This window comes from Anabrus simplex, chromosome 3 (assembly GCF_040414725.1).
Source record: "Anabrus simplex isolate iqAnaSimp1 chromosome 3, ASM4041472v1, whole genome shotgun sequence".
Classification (NCBI taxonomy): domain Eukaryota; kingdom Metazoa; phylum Arthropoda; class Insecta; order Orthoptera; family Tettigoniidae; genus Anabrus; species Anabrus simplex.
The window spans coordinates 112,424,917-112,441,143 of NC_090267.1; the positions used below are offsets into that span (position 1 = coordinate 112,424,917).

The following is a 16,227-nucleotide window of genomic DNA, read 5'->3' on the forward strand; positions in this document are numbered from 1 at the left end:
GGAAACGATTGTTCGTCCATTTGTAGGATCGTAGTATGTAAGTGCAAAGGGTTTCTAGAGGACCCGCTGCAATGGCTGTTGACGATTAAGTTGCCAGATACCATACCACCTGGACTACATTTATGAAATAAAAAAAATACGCTTCAACCCAGGATCGACCCCCCGACCTCCTGAATGCTAACCCAAAACTGTAACCACTGCACCAACTGTACAGCACAAAGAAAACGTGCTGACAGAGGTAGTTACCCTACATGTGGTTACAGTGTTGCCAGATTGCCACTCTTCAACGCCCTTTTTCTGCCGGATATACTCGAAGGACGAACTTTTGTGAGAGACTTTTTTTATTGCTGGCATGTGAGCAGTCGCGCTGCGACGCCTGAGTGCGCGAATTTCGCTTCACCCTGTATATAAAATAAGAGTTTTGTCTGTACATTGCTTATAATTTGAAAATAATGGTATTTCTGTATCGGTCATGTTCACAGTAGCACGAAAATGCATTTTTTACTTTTCCGTAATTTCTGTTTGTCTGTCTGTCTGTCTGTCTGTCTGTCTGTCTGTCTGTCTGTCTGTCTGTCTGTCTGTCTGTCTGTACACGCATCACGAGAAAACGGCTGAAGAGAATTTAATGAAAATCGGAATGTAAAGTCGGGTGATTAACCGCTACAATCTAGACTATAAATTATTTTGATCACGCTGAGTGAAATGATAGTTCAGGGGAAGGCCTGAAATTTAATTCTCAAATATTTATGTTATTAGTGGTCGTGCCTTAATGAAAATCAGTAGACAAACATTGGAAATAAGTCGCTACAATATAGGCTATACACGCTGAGAAAAATGGTAGTTTAGGGGAAGGCCTAAAATTTAATTGTCAAACATTTATTGTATTAGTGGTCGTATCTTCTCGAAAATTGGTATGCAAAGTCTGGGAATAGGTCACTATAATCTAGGCTATCAATAATGTAATTCACACTGAGTGAAATGGTAGTTTAGGGGAAGGCCTGAAATGTGATCTATATATAAAATAAGTGTTTTGCCTGTACATTGCTCAGAATTTGAAATGAATGGTATTTCTGTATCTGTCATGTCTACAGTAACAAGGAAATGCATTTTTTTACTTTCCCGTAATTTCTGTCTGTCCGTCTATATGTATGTATGTATGTATGTACACGCATCAAGAGGAAACGGCTGAAGAGAATTTAATGAAAATCGTCATGTAATGTCGGGTGATGATCCACTACAATCTAGGCTATAAATTACTTTATTCACGCTGAGTGAAATGGTAGTTTAGGGGAAGGCCTGAAATGTAATTCTCAAATAAGTTATTTATGTCATTAGTGGTCGTATAGATAAATCTATATATATCAATCTCACAGCTGCGCGCCCCTAACCACACGGCCAACTCGCCTGGTCGTACCGACTGAAACAGCCTGCCTGTATATTGGCGGGAAGTAGCATGCCATTCCTCTGGTTCATACATTTTCTGATATATCTGGTTCGTAACACATTGGTTCATCATAGTATTCGAGCTATTCAATCCCTACTCGGAGGCACTGATTGGAATGAGTAGTGTGCATGTTTAACGGAATAATGACAGAGGAGTGTTCACGGCAGTCTGCGACCTGGTTATTCCAGCTCTGGAACTTCGGACTCTTAGATCGGCACCGTAGTACTGTTCGTTGAAAGTGAGAAAGTTTGCGGTGTTTCATTTGATCGAGTATTTTATATGATAACATTGCTTTCAATCGCTACATTCCTACTGACGTTTTTGTAATGACCTATGTTGGATTAAGTTAGGAAAACCACCAGGTCAGTCTTTCTGAGAATCCCGTAGCGAAGCACGGGTACATCAGCTAGTAGAATTATATAATATTGACAAGATAATTTGGAATAACATTCAAGTCCAAAAGTTTGATATTAATTTTTGTGCCAGAAGGTATCAAAAGCCTTTTCTACATCAAAAAATATTGCTGGCATGCTGTGCCCCTTAAAGTAAATGACCTTGTGGATGCAGCACCACTAAAGGGACACTGCACTTCGACTGGAATCCAAATTGTTCCGGTCTCGGTTTGTTGTGGGTGCTAAGGCAAGCATTGAAGCGTTTGAGAACAAGTACCTTTTTTTAATATCTGCTTTCTTCTCATACAATTCTAACTCCACTATTAGCTGTACATTCTGGTAGCCCCATTATTATTTTGCAGAACTTATTATCTATTACTTCTAGTTCTCTACTGCCTTCTTCAATGCCCCATATTTCTGCCCTGCACAATACCCTGCATTTTACAAGTGAATTAAGAACATTTTTCTGCAGTTTACATTCAGTTATCTTTCCCTTCAAACAATTCTTGCTGGATAAAGCTGTCAGTCTTTTCATTTATGCTCGTCTTAGGCCTATTTGTTCTTCCCACTTTCCATTAGCTGTGAGTATTATTCCTAAAGACTGTATTTTATTGATAAATGCCTAGTCCCCGAGCCAGAAAAATTAACCAATGCAGTTTAAATACCCGTCTAGGAGTCGAACCCGGGACCCTCCGAACCGAAGTCACAACGCTGACCATCCAGCAAAGGAGACTGACGAAGCTAGTAGCGGCGACTGAGAATTAGAAGTGGGGTGGGGTGGAGGGGGGGGATTGTACAGACAATAAAAAGTATCTGGGTTTGTGGAATATAGTGGGTGGGGGAATATTATACATTAAAAGTGAAAAGAAAAAAGGGGCTACAAAATGGTAGTGTTTTTTATGCTCTCTGAGCGAATTTCGACGGAGAGGTAAAGGTTGACAGTTTACCAATTTAAGTGCGATAATAATAGTTTTTTTTAAAGATTTTGATTCAATACTATTTAATAATGTATTACAATTAAATAGAAGTACGGCATGATTATACAATTAAAAATACTTTAGTATTTGACTACACACTTACAGACACTAAAGAGGCTGTCAGAGAGGCGAATGTGTGCGGCAAGCGGGTGAATCATACCGTACCTCAGTACCCATGACCTTGGCAAAAAAGTGTGCTCCTGCTACCCTTCCTCACAGCACATCCAAAGTGTCCACTACTTGCTGTGGCGCTATACAAATCGCGACGAACGACATTTATTTGTGTGTGTGTATTTCCGCTAATAATTTTGTTCATAATTAAAGAAAGTAATTGGCTGATAAGACAATAGGGCTTGCACGAATTACTTGTTAGAATAATTTCTAGGTTCAGCAGACTGAAATGGAATTAAAATGTAATGTTTACTCCACAAGTGGACAAGTGGTACAGTACCGGTACAGTCTGTACACTTGAATTTGTTTGCTTTGCTTTTTGGGGGCATATGCCGCCGCCCCCCCCCCCCCTCCCACCACACACACACACACACACACACACACACACATACTAATCTCCGCTACTGGACGAAGAAGTAGTCTCTGGCGGCCAAATTACGTATCGTGACTCACTCCTCATAAAGCGTTTAACTGTCGCTACTTAAGCCCAGTTATATAGTCTCCTTTCAATGAGCACCTAGAGGTGACAGTTGTCGTCATGGGAACCATTACCATATTGCTATTCTGCAGTCTTCTCACAGTTATGCAATGTGTACCTGCTAGACCTTACACTGATGAAGGTAAGATTATACAGTATATAACAGTTCCTGACGAATTTACGCCATTTCTCACTTTTAACTTCGAATAATAATTAACTAATTCTGGTATTTTGACACAGATTGAAATAACATACGGTGCCTAAACGTTCCGTATTTTACGTGATCGTCACGTTTTCTCGGCAAACAAATATACCGTACGGGTTACATGTCGTCCCTTATTTTGGTAGGCCTTATAAAACACGGCACCGTGTTTGAAAATGATTCCCATGGTCGTGATCAGTGTCAAAAAATTACATTCCATTATTTAGCGAACGAGTTGACTATGAGGTGCCGGTCGGGCAGTTGTAAGATTGCAGTACGTGTGGGTTCAAACTCCATCCAGCCCAGGAAATGGTTTTCGGTTGTTTCTCACTTTCACGCCAGAGGAAGAATCTTACCTCCTTGCATTCTGTACCAGATTGCTGTGTTTCAAAGGTATGGATTAATATAGAACGCTGCTGACCAGTGGGGTCAGTGGGAGGACAGAATCCTGCACCCGTCAAGCTACTATGTATGTACACAATAATAAAATAATAATAATAATAATAATAATAATAATAATAATAATAATAATAATAATAATAATAATAATAATAATAATCTGATGGTGGTATGAAGCTCAACTGGGCAAAACCGCTTCTTAACGCTAATCAGAGGGAAAATGTCCGGTTCCAAGGCTAAATGGTTAGCGTGCGGGCCTTTGGTCACAGGGGTCCCGGGTTCGATTCCCGGCAGGGTAGCGAATTTTAACTGTCCTTGGTTAATTCCCCTGGCACGGGGGCTGGATGTACGTGTCGTCTTCATCATCATTTCATTCTCATCACGATGCGCAGGTCGCCTACTAGAGTCAAATCAAAAGACCTGCACCTGGCGAGCCGAACATGTCCTCGGACACTCCCGGCACTAAAAGCCACACGCCATTTCACTTTTTTTTTCAGAGGAGAAATGGAAGAATTGCGATCCTTCGATGAAAGAAAGTGCCTGCAAAAGAAAAGAAGGGCATAAAAATGACAGACTCCCTAGGGCCCGTAAGCTTAATACCTCCAGGGTCGGAAGAGAACAAGATTTGAGCAAGGGAGGTCGGATAGGAAAACTGAAAGTGACTAGCCTGGCACAAAAAAGAGTCAACAATGCGAAGCTCAGCTAGAGGTCCCATGATTATCACCCAACACTCCCAAACAGAGAGCTTTTGGGGTCCTCTTTCAGTCTCCTCTCACGACAGTCAGGGTCAGGGGATACCGTAGATGTATTTACCACCCCCACAGAGAGCAATAGGCTGATGACCTAGATATTAGCCCCTTAAAATAACAATAATGAATAACAACAACAAAAATAACATCACGGACTGTAGGCCTACAATGAAACTACTATTCTATTCCTAGGTGAGGTATTTTATCAACTATTTCTAGGGATGCAGAGAATAATACAAAAATGATCTCAAGTTTATCATCCTCATAATCTTCGTCTTCTTATTCTTCTTCTTCTTCTTCTTCTTCATGTGCCATGTCCTCGCAGAACGTTGGTGATCAGTGTAGTTACCTTGGATCAGTATGATCAGTTGTATGTTCATAGCTGTTCTGAATAGAGTCAGCTTCGTCACCCCAAACCACTGGCTCAAGTTGCCGAGCCACGATGTCCTACTTTGCTCCGGACCACGTTTCCCATTAATTTTCTCTTGGAATATTACTTGTAGAAGATGGTATTTACTGTTCCGCATCATATGACCGAAGTATTCTAGCTTCCTTCTCTTGACGGTAGGGAGAATTGGTTCTTTGTTCATGTGTATGTATGTATGTATGTATGTTTGGTCCTCAGCTCTAAGGCTGGTTGGATCCTCAACAGCTCCACCATCAGCTGCCATAGATGGCCTAGACATCACTGAAGAGGCGTACTAGGGAAATGAGGGGTGATGTAGTTTCCCGTTGCTTTCCTCACTGAGCCAGAAGTTGCTATTACATATCAGTCTGCGAAGCCCATTGAAATGCATGCATCATGAGCAACATTTTCACTCCATTATTTTCATAGCGGGAACTGGCTGCATAAGGAATGGCATTACTAGCATTGCTCATACCTCAGTCACTTTCATATTATCATAGCCAAGGGTAAGACTGAAACAGGTCAATGAAAGTAACACAATTGCTCTAGCCTATACCAGAAGACATAGTGCACTCTAAACATTCGGCGGAAAACTTCTCTGTTGGTCATCTTCGCTGTCCAGGTATCTTCAACATTCTTTGGTGCCGAAGTCCACATTTGTGATCTACCCCCACGGTATCCCCTGCCTGTTGTAAGAGGCGACTAAAAGGATTGATTGATTGATTGATTGATTGATTGGTTGATTGATTGATTGATTGATGTTTGTTGTTTAAAGGTCATCGGCCCCTAATGATACGAAATGAAACGAAATGAAATGACAACTTAAAAGTACAAAATCCTCCACTGACCAGAATTCAAAGCGTGAGGACGAAGAATGAATGGATGGACGGATATGAATTTAAAACGATCAGTGGATCCGACCCACAGTGCCTCACATGCACAGAAGCTGGCACAAAACAATAGTATTACTGACCAAGGGACTGCTTCTACCGAGCTCAATAGCTGCAGTCGCTTAAATGCGGCCAGTATCCAGTAATCGGGAGATAGTGGGTTCGAGCCCCACTGTCGGCAGCCCTGTAGATGGTTTTCCGTGGTTTCCCATTTTCAAACCAGGCAAATGCCGGGGTTGTACCTTAATTAAGGCCACGGCCGCTTTCTTCCAATTCCTAGGCCTTTCCTATCCTATCGTCGGTGCGACGTAAAACAAATAGCAAAAAAAAAGGGGGGGGACTGCTTCTATAGCACGATGCAAATCGATTATGCTTATAAACGAAACGGGTCCAAATAGGAAACTAGAACCATGCTATGTGTAATGTTGCGGTACTAATCAAAAGTAGCGGAGACTCGCGGTATTCCACACATTATGGTACTATTCACAGGTGCGCACATGTAACACAGACCTATGGTGTTTCGCACATTGCGGCGCTGTTTACAGGCAACGCAAACCTATAAAGGCAACGCAAACTTATGGCGTTCCTCACATAAGTGGACTAACCGCAGGGACTCGTACTATCCCGTGGAATTCCTCACATAGTGGGAACTGAGCATAGGTAAGGCAGAACCATGGTGTCGCTCATATAGGGGTACGAATGACAGGTACTGTAGGACCCACCTCCTGATTCACACACTGTCGCTACTAATCATAAACCTATTGCGAACCTAACATAGTGGTACTACGCGCAAGTAAATGGGACCCATGGTGTTCCCTGCGTGATGGTACTAATTACAAGTAGTCTCATGGTTCTAATTTGATCATCCCTTGGTCGCCTCTTTTAGTCGCCTCTTACGACAGGCAGGGGATTCCGTGGGTGCATTCTTCCTATGCGTCCCCCACCCACAGGGGGTGGGGGGTGGTGGTTTGTGTTTGGTCCACGAGAGGTATTTTATTTCCCTCAAGTCCGCCGGCAAGCCGGTTAGGACCCCCCTTTCCGCCACCTGGGACGCGCCACGTGGGAGTATCACCTCTCCCCCTGCTACGCCAGCGTAGTAGGTTCGTGGCAACTAAAAGGGACCCCAGGGGCTCTCAACTTTGGAGCGTGGGTTGGCGACCACGGGGCCCTTAGCTGAGTCCTGGCATTGCTTCCACTTACTTATGCCAGGCTCCTCACTTTCATTTATCCTGCCCGACCTTCCTTGGTCAACTCTTGTTCTTTTCCGGTATTAGAGCATGCGATACCTAGGGAGTTTTTCAGTTTCACGCCCTTCGTGGCTTCTGCCTTTCTTCATCCGTTACTTCGTTTTTCGAAGTGACGGATCCCTTCTTTTTCTTCTTTTTTCTCTCTCTACCCCCCCCCCCTGTGGGTGGGGGATGCAGACGAAGAATACACCCACGGTACCCCCTGCCTATCGAAAGGGGCAACCAAGGGATGATTGAATTAGAACCATGAAACTACTTGTGATTAGTACCATCACGCGGGGAAAGCCATGGGTCGCCTTTACTTGCGAGTAGTACCACTATGTTATGTACACAATAGGTTTGTGATTAGTATCAGCAGAAAGCGGTTCAGTATGGGTTTCCAATACCTGTGATTAGTACCACTATATGCGGAACTTCACGGGCTTACGTTGCCTGCGATTAGTACCACTATATGAGCGACACTGTTGGTCTGCGTTGCCTGTGATTTGTACCCACTAATGAGGAACACCTCGGGATAGTACGAGTCCCTGTGATTAGTACACCAACGTGAGGAACACCATGGGTTCGCATTGCCTATGAGTGACGCCATTATATGAAAAACACCATAGGCCTGCGTTACCTGTACGACGTACAATACTATGAGTAGAACCATAGTGTTTGGAACATGTGAGTTTTCCCTACCTTTGATTAGTACCGCAACTTGAGAAATACCATGGTTCTACTTTACTAACGATGAGTGCCATTATGAGGGACCGTTGACCTTGATATTGAATCCCTTTAGACAACAAGCATCATCGATTCGGGATTGTGCTTTGGAAGCACTGGAAGCATAATATTGTTTCTGGGAAGGTGAGGCATTGCGGGTCGGATCTACTGATTGTTGTTCATCTATTCATTCATCATCACGTTCTGAATTCTGGTCAGTGTATGAATTTTGTACTTTTAAATTGTCGTTGCATTTCGCACCATTAGGGGCCGATGGCCTAGATGTTAGGTCCCTTTAAACAACAAACATCATCATCATCATCATCATTTGCTATCAGTACTATTTGGGATCGCTGTAAAATTATCAGGCTTCCAAACGTACATGCAGCAGGGGCACTGCTAATTAGGGCGTACGGTACTCCAGATAACACAACTCGTCCCCTCTCTTTTGAACTTTTTTTGAAGTAATATTAGGCTATAGTTTTCAACATGCTTATTCCATGCTTATTTAAACAGAAATAAATGCAGTGTAAAGGAAGAGTAGTGTGTCTAAACGATATTATGATGAGAATGATCGATCACCAGTGCGTTACTGACGAGGTGAACTTGGGTGTAAAGAAATTTATATTTCGAGTGAAGAAACGATCCCGCGAGGATAACATTGTAGCAGTTCCTCGGGTATTTCACGAAGAAATTCAGCCTTTATTAAACAGGGGTTACGAATTCGTTACAAGGACGCCGCAGTTCTACAATTTAAAGAGTACGCAGTACCGGAACAGAAACCATGCTCAAGGAGTACAAAAAGAGGCAAGAAGTTCCGAATAGGTTGTTCTTCGTGAAGAAATCCTAAAAATTCGTGGCTGGGAGAATTTTCTCTTGGCCGATGATGGTGTAAAAGGTAGGTTGTTGGTGTTCTTCGTGAATGGGGCATTCAAAAGCTGCAGTAGTCAGTTTAATCAAATCTATTCCATAGGCCTATATGTCGAGCTTGGAAACGCCGAAGATGAAACAAACGTTGCAGCAGTCGTTTTTACTCTTCTTCCTGACAGAAAGAAACTTATTTACGAATGCTACGATTGATTCTACGAAAAGTATCCGATTCGAAGCCCGACACGATATATATTCATTTTGAAACGTTGGCTATCTCAGCCTTAAATGAGGTATTTCCCTCAGTTAACATTCGTGAGTATAGTTTTCATTTTACGCAATGTCTCTCGTCAGCATATCGAAGACGTGAGACTGTGGGTACGAATGTGTGCTGCACTTGCTCATCTCAAGCCTGAAAATGTTTAAGAAAGTTGGCTATTTATTCACAGGCAAGCACCAGAAGAAAAGTGCGTCGAATTCCTTGACAACTTTGTGAACCAATGGCCACAAAATTCTGAAGTGTCACCTGAATTACGAGACTGTTTCCGGCGACGTCATAGGTCGAATAATTCAGTAGAAGGGTACAACCTGAACAGTCGGATTGGAAGACCGCACCCCAGAGTGAACGGCCTCATTAAGGTCTTAAAATCTGAAGCTCAGAAATCTAATGATAAGATGCTGAGGACGGACTTCAGTTTAGAAGTAGTGAAAAGGAAAAAGCTGTATAGGGAGTTAAATCGAAGAATAGCAAGGATTACAGGAAAGTACGAAGAAGATTCCGTTGGAAAGTTTCTTACGACGATGTCTTACGTTCCGAAACTTGACTAATGCCAAAGTTCAACAACATGTTTATAAATATATATACAAGGTGGCTCTCGAACGCCGTATTTTCTACTTATAAATGCCCCGCATGCACAAATGATGAATGGGATGTCTACCAACTGATTTTCACAGGGGAACTACTGCCAGCGGGCAGGTTACGTCAGAATGTGAAGAGATAAGAAACGGAGTGTCACTCGCAGCATGTTCCTCAGCGCTGCCGGTCTAATGCACCCCTTGCAATAGTAAATATCGTTTTAGACCGCATAGTTCTAGGCTGGTGTATGGTACAGCCGCACTATATTTGCTGTCTGCATGTCGCCAAAGGCTAGTGTGATCACCAGCGACGAATACACAGACATTATTTTAATCTGGACACTCTGGTCGGAATGCATCAGAAGCTCCAAACATACGTATGCGTTCTACACACGTACTTCACCGAACATAAATTAACAAGTTATTAGATTTCCTTTCCTGGATCGTTGGCGTGTCTACAAACAGTAGCGGCGATTAAGGGTGAGGCGAGGAGGGACAGTCGCCCCCCCCCCCCCCCACTTTGTGCAGTACACATTACATTTTTATTCCACTTTAGCCAGTTGGAACTAGGAATCATTTTTTAAAAGCTGTTTGTACAAACCTTGTTATCTTATCTGCTGATTCCTTCGTTTATTTTATTTTATTATTAACATAATTATTGACGGAAATACGCACAAAATGCTGTTTGCCGCGGCTAACCAATTTGTATACCACTACGGCAAGTAGTGGAGACTTTGCATCTGCTGTGAGGAAGGGTAGTAGAGGTACATATGTTTATTTTTCCTTTTTTGCCGAGGTCGTGGCCACTGAGTTATAATTCACCCACTTGCTGCGCGCATTCATCAGCCTGGCAGTCTCTTTAGTGTCTGTTAGTTTCTTAGTGAGTATTCAAATACTAAATGATTTTTAATTGCATAATCATGCCGTACTTCTATGTAATTATACCGGGCGAGGTGGCCGTATGGTTACGGGCGCGCAACTCTGAGCTTGCACTCGGGAGATAGTAGTTTCGAATCCCACTGTCAGCAGCCCCGAAGATGGTTTTCCGTGGTTTCCCATTTTCACACCAGGCAAGTGCTGGGGCTGTACCTTATTTAAGGCCACGGTCGCTTCCTTTCCACGCGTAACCCTTTCCTGTCTCATCGTCGCCATAAATCCTATCTATGTCGGTGCGACGTAAAGCGAATTATAAAAAAATCACTTGTAATCGTATTTGTACGGGAGCTAATACCAACGTTCCTAAATTATTTCTTTGTGTTATGTTATTTATTAAGTAAATGCCCCGTAGTATGTTTGTGAGACCTGGTGAAAATTTTATTATACAGCATTAAATCAAAAACTCAAAAAACTATTATTACGAATAATCCATGGGGCAGATTAATTACATTTACATATAAAAATAACATAATACAAACGAAACAATTTAGTCCGGTGAAAGTAAAGTTGGTATTCTCTCACGTTGAAATTGCAATTACAATTATACATTTTTTTACAATTGACTTTACGTCGCATCGACGCAGATAGAACTTATGGGAAGGATGCGGCCGTGGCCTTAATTAAGGTACAGCCTCAGCATTTGCCTGGTATGAAAATGGGAAACCACAGAAAACCATCTTTAGGGCTGTTGACAGTGAGATACGAAACCACTATCTCCCGAGTGCAAGCTCACAGCTGGGCGCCCGTAACCCCACGGCCAGCTCGCCCGGCACAATTACATAGATGTAAGGCATGATTATGCAATTAAAAATAATTTAGTATTTGAATACACACTAAGAAACTAACAGACAATAAAGAGACTGCCAGACTGACGAATGCGCGCGGCAAGCGGGTGAATTATAACTCAGTGGCCACGACCTCGGCAAAAAATATGTACATGCAACGTCTCCACTACTTGCCGTAGCGCTATCCAATAAAGGAAATATTTAGCTAATAAGAAAACAAGCCTTGTACACACAGATTTTTAAAAATAATTCCTAGTTCCAGCTGGCTAAAGTGGAATAAAATGTAATATTTACTCTACAAAGTGGGGGGTGGGAGCGACTGTCCCTCCTCACCCCACCCCCCTAATCGCCACTACTGTTTGTAGACATGCCAAAGATGCAGTAAATGAAATCTAATAACTTATTAATTTATACACGTGTAGACATTCAACTCGATAAAAGGGTTGGTTGTATGGAACAAAAACGAATACTGTTCGGCGAAATATGTGTGTAGAAGGCGTACGTCTGTTTAGAGCTTCTGTTGCATTCCGACCAGGTTGTCCAGCTTAAAATAATGTCTGTGTATTCACCGCTGCTGATCACACAGGCCATTGCCGATATGCAGACAGCAAATATAGTGTGGCTGTACCATAAACCAGCCTAGAACTATGCGGTCGAAAACGATGTTTACTAATACAAGGGGTCCATTAGACCGGTAGCGCTGAGTAACATGTTGCGAGTGACGCTCTGTTCTTATTTCTTCATATTCTGGCGTAACCTGCCCGCTGGCAGTAGTTCCCATGTGAAAATCAGTTGGTAGACATCCCATTCATCATTTGTGCATGCGGGGTATTTATAAGTAGAAAGTACGGTGTTCGGGAGCCACCTGGTACATACATATGGTATGACAAGGCAGTTAATATTGCTGCCTATGGATCTGAAAACTGAGTACGGTTACTTGTACGGGTCCATCAGTGGCGTATGCTGGGATCAAGACGTGGGCTACCACTAGACTACCCCTTTTCGATGGTTGGTTTAGTGAGCATCAAGCCTTCAGCTTTTTGAACTGCAGCCAATAACCAACGAAGAAGGCTGCTGTGTTACCAAGGCTGCTTCACAAGCTACTGCCCTGGCCTCTGCTACTGCCAATGCTCAACCCCTGATCGGTGCAGATGGTAGCCTAAGGTTTAGCAAATTAAAGTCCGGCTTTGGGGCTAAATGAATAGAATGCTTGCCTTTGGTTCGACGGCCCCGATCAACTCCCTCATTCTGTTAATTCCCCTGGCTTGGGGACTGGGTATTTATGACGTCTTCGTCATTCATTTTATCCTCATTAGGTCACCACCAAGCCTATACAGATGCCATCACTGGTTAATTAGCTTCCTGGGAAGATCAGTGGTGGTGTCTAACCCATGATCACGGGTTCGATTCCAACCAACAAAAGAGAACACTAAATCTGAAATATTGAATTTAATTTTAGCAGATCTACCAATAAAAAGAAAACTATATTGCTCCTATAACAGCAGCCCTGCAGTGTCTTCCTACAAGGATGTAGAAGTAAACGGGAATGAAATACCAGCACTCTGTTATCTATTTCATTCAGAAGTATGGGGTGAGGAAGTACATACGATGAGTAACGCACGGTTGAGAGTTAGCAGTGGCGATCTGACAGAGCGAACCCTAGCACACCTATCCCCCACGGTCGCCGCTCCTATCCGATATACAACAGCAGCAAGCCGCGCGTGGCGATTCGAGGGGAGAGGGACGAGAGTCTGGGCTGCAATATCAGTTTCCGATGCCTTGCTCTCAGAAATACGTGAGACTTTTTTCTCACTGCTTTCAAGTTTTGTAAATGGAACAATGTGTCAGATGCTTACATTATAATGTGTTTTACACTTCCATCATTCTCAGTTGAGGTTTGGGCTTCACTGATAGCCTTGGTAGCCCTCAGTATACGTCACTAGGGTCTATGGAGTCCGTGAGTTACTTGACCCTCCGACTTGAAGCAAGGCCAGCTAGATATTCAGGCCATAAGGCTCCCCCTCCACTTCGGGCGCTACGTCACACTAGTCGCCAGCCGCTTCACTTCTCGCCAGTGACTTGTAAGCTGATCTGAACCTCGCAGCAGTGAGGCTATCGATGGTGTTGTATGATTTAAACGTGTGTGAACATTGGGAATTATGGCCACGTCGTGTTGTATACCTGGTTGTAGAATCAACTACAGTTCAAAACAGCCTAATATTTCAGTGTTTAAATTTCCTACTGGCGTGTTTCGGAAACAAAAGTGGATCATAGCTATCCATCGAACCGAATTCATCCCTTCAGCAAGCTCAGTTGTGTGCATAAAACACTTCGACGAAGTTTCGCAATTAGGGACGATTCCGTTAAAAGACCTGATGAGTCTCTTTTAACTGTAAAACCTAACCATTTAAAACTCTCAAACGATGCTATTCCTAAGTTTTAAAATGTGCCTGCCTAACTGTATAAAAAATCTTCCAACAACGAGCAAAAATCCTATTCAAAGACAAGAATAATTTGAAAAACGGGAAGAGGAAGGAAAGAAAGAAAGCTGAGGAAGAATATGACAGGATCAAGGACTTCGATGACGTTCAGGGTAATTTCAGTATTAAACGCAAATTAGATTTGGACAAAGTTTCCGTCAACTTTAACAGCCAAAGTCTGTATTTTCAAAATGTATGTGACTGAGGAAAATATTCCGAAAATTGGTACTTCCTTAACATTAAACGAGGCTCTTGATTTTAAATCCATTAAACATGATATTTTCATGAGTTATAACCCTGATATACCTGCATTAGGTGATGGGGGCAAGATATTCAAATGGTCAAATTAGAAAAGTATTTATAACTTCCTGTTTAGACCTGCTCGTAACTCAAAAGTGACTGTCCACGACAAAATAGAATATGTACACAAAATAATCGATGAAATTGAAAGTGAAGTTAATAAGTGTATCATTACTGATAAATTATAATTGTTTTAAGGAACAGTTAAATATAGCCTTTGCAAAGAAAGTATCTTACTCCTGTATTCTAATAACATGGTTCACTTCAATATTTTTCGCATTTCCTGGGGCGTAAAAGAAGATAAGACAGTCAACGTTTCTTACAATGCCCCACTTGGTTATTCACAGTCTTTTACTGCAAAACTAGGCACGGGAAATTCGGGTATTGATGATTCACATTGGAATTACTTGAAAAAAGAAACTAAAATTGTTAAAGGAGCATGAAATATTTTGTAACTTGTTGAATGGAGTCTACATAAAACGTGAGCTGAACTATAAAGGACGAAAGGTTTTATTTTTGTTTTTGCTAGTGGCGACGATGGCGACGATGGGATAGGAGAGGCATAACAGCTGGAAGGAAGCGGCCGTGGCCTTAATTAAGGTACAGCCCCAGCATTTGCCAGGTGTGAAAATGGGAAACTACGGAAAACCTTCTTCAGGGCTGCCGACAGTGGGATTCGAATCCACTATCTCCCGATGCACGTTCACAGCCGCACGCCCCTAACCGCACGGCCAGATCGCCCGCTAGGAGGAAAGGTAGAGGGAGTTGCTTTTAGTAGTAAAAGCGGAGAAAATAACACTACATTAGCTACAACTGCACACACTTTTATGTTGTCATCCAGTCTTTAAAAAAATAAAGACGTTGTGATTTGTTTCCATGTAAGAACCTAATGTGACATTTCTTAGAAGAACTAACTTTGCAAGTCTTTAAAGTATTAACAGATAGTCCTATAGCTTATAAGGTAGCATGCATAATTTCTAATAATAACAGGAAAATGTTTGAAAAGCTGTGCAAAAGCAGTTTACAAACCACTTTTCAAAATCCAATTGACGAAACACACACACACACACACACAAAATTGTTTGATACTGGTCATTTATTTAAAATCTTAATAAATAACTGGCTTAATCAAACTGACAACTTATCCTGACTTTGACAACTCTGAGTCAGACAAGAAAATGTCTGAGTCTATCTAGTGCGGCCTTGGCTTGCTCCTGCCCTGTACCAAAAGGTGTTGTACCAGACTCTTTTAGAGCTACAAAATGTAAACCTGTATACTAACGTTTTTACATGAGGATTCTCAGAGAAAAATTCTGACTTCGCTTGTCAACAATGTTCTGGAAAAAGAAAATGTTTAAACATGCAGTGATTAAATAAATAGTTTTAAACATTTCGTTGACAGATGTATATACATATTTTGTAATATATTATTGAATAACAATAGAAAAGTTACCGTATATAAACTCATCGCTGAGAAGAAGAAATCCTCAGGAAAATAAAAATGTACAAACTGAAACCTTAGGAATTCTTAGGTAAGTTTTAAGTTGCAGCTTAATTTCTAAGAAAGGTTTCAGACTATTGTTGTGAATTGCCATCATGCATTTTCCTAGTAACATTAAAAATTTTTGTATACGTATTATGCGTTCTAATCTTTTAAAGATACCGTGTTGAGTTACAAGTGACAGATGTCATCATAATTTTACGTAAAGAAATGTACATGTAGCCTACTGCCCTGCCAGTTTTCTCCCCGCATAAAACTCCTGTAGTATACAAGCCTAAGTAAAGCCACAATTGAAGGAGTGTCCAATTTTATCGTTAAGGTTGAATAAATGAACAATATCATGGTGAAAGTGAGAGCGGGCCCTACACTGCCATGCTGAACGCCAGCCACTAGCGTGACGTCACGGTCCGAGCCTTGTAGCCTGGCGGCCTTGCTTGAAGCTG

The 16,227-nt window shown here is 42.0% G+C and overlaps 1 long non-coding RNA gene across 1 annotated transcript in view; it reads left to right on the forward strand.

The window, feature by feature from the left end:
* The first annotated feature begins 3,495 nt into the window (after positions 1-3,495).
* Positions 3,496-16,227, forward strand: part of LOC137499006 (uncharacterized) — a 45,098-nt gene continuing 32,366 nt past the window's right edge. The window contains exon 1 of the long non-coding RNA XR_011017969.1: positions 3,496-3,604. This is a non-coding gene — a long non-coding RNA (uncharacterized lncRNA). The remainder of the gene's footprint in view (positions 3,605-16,227) is intronic.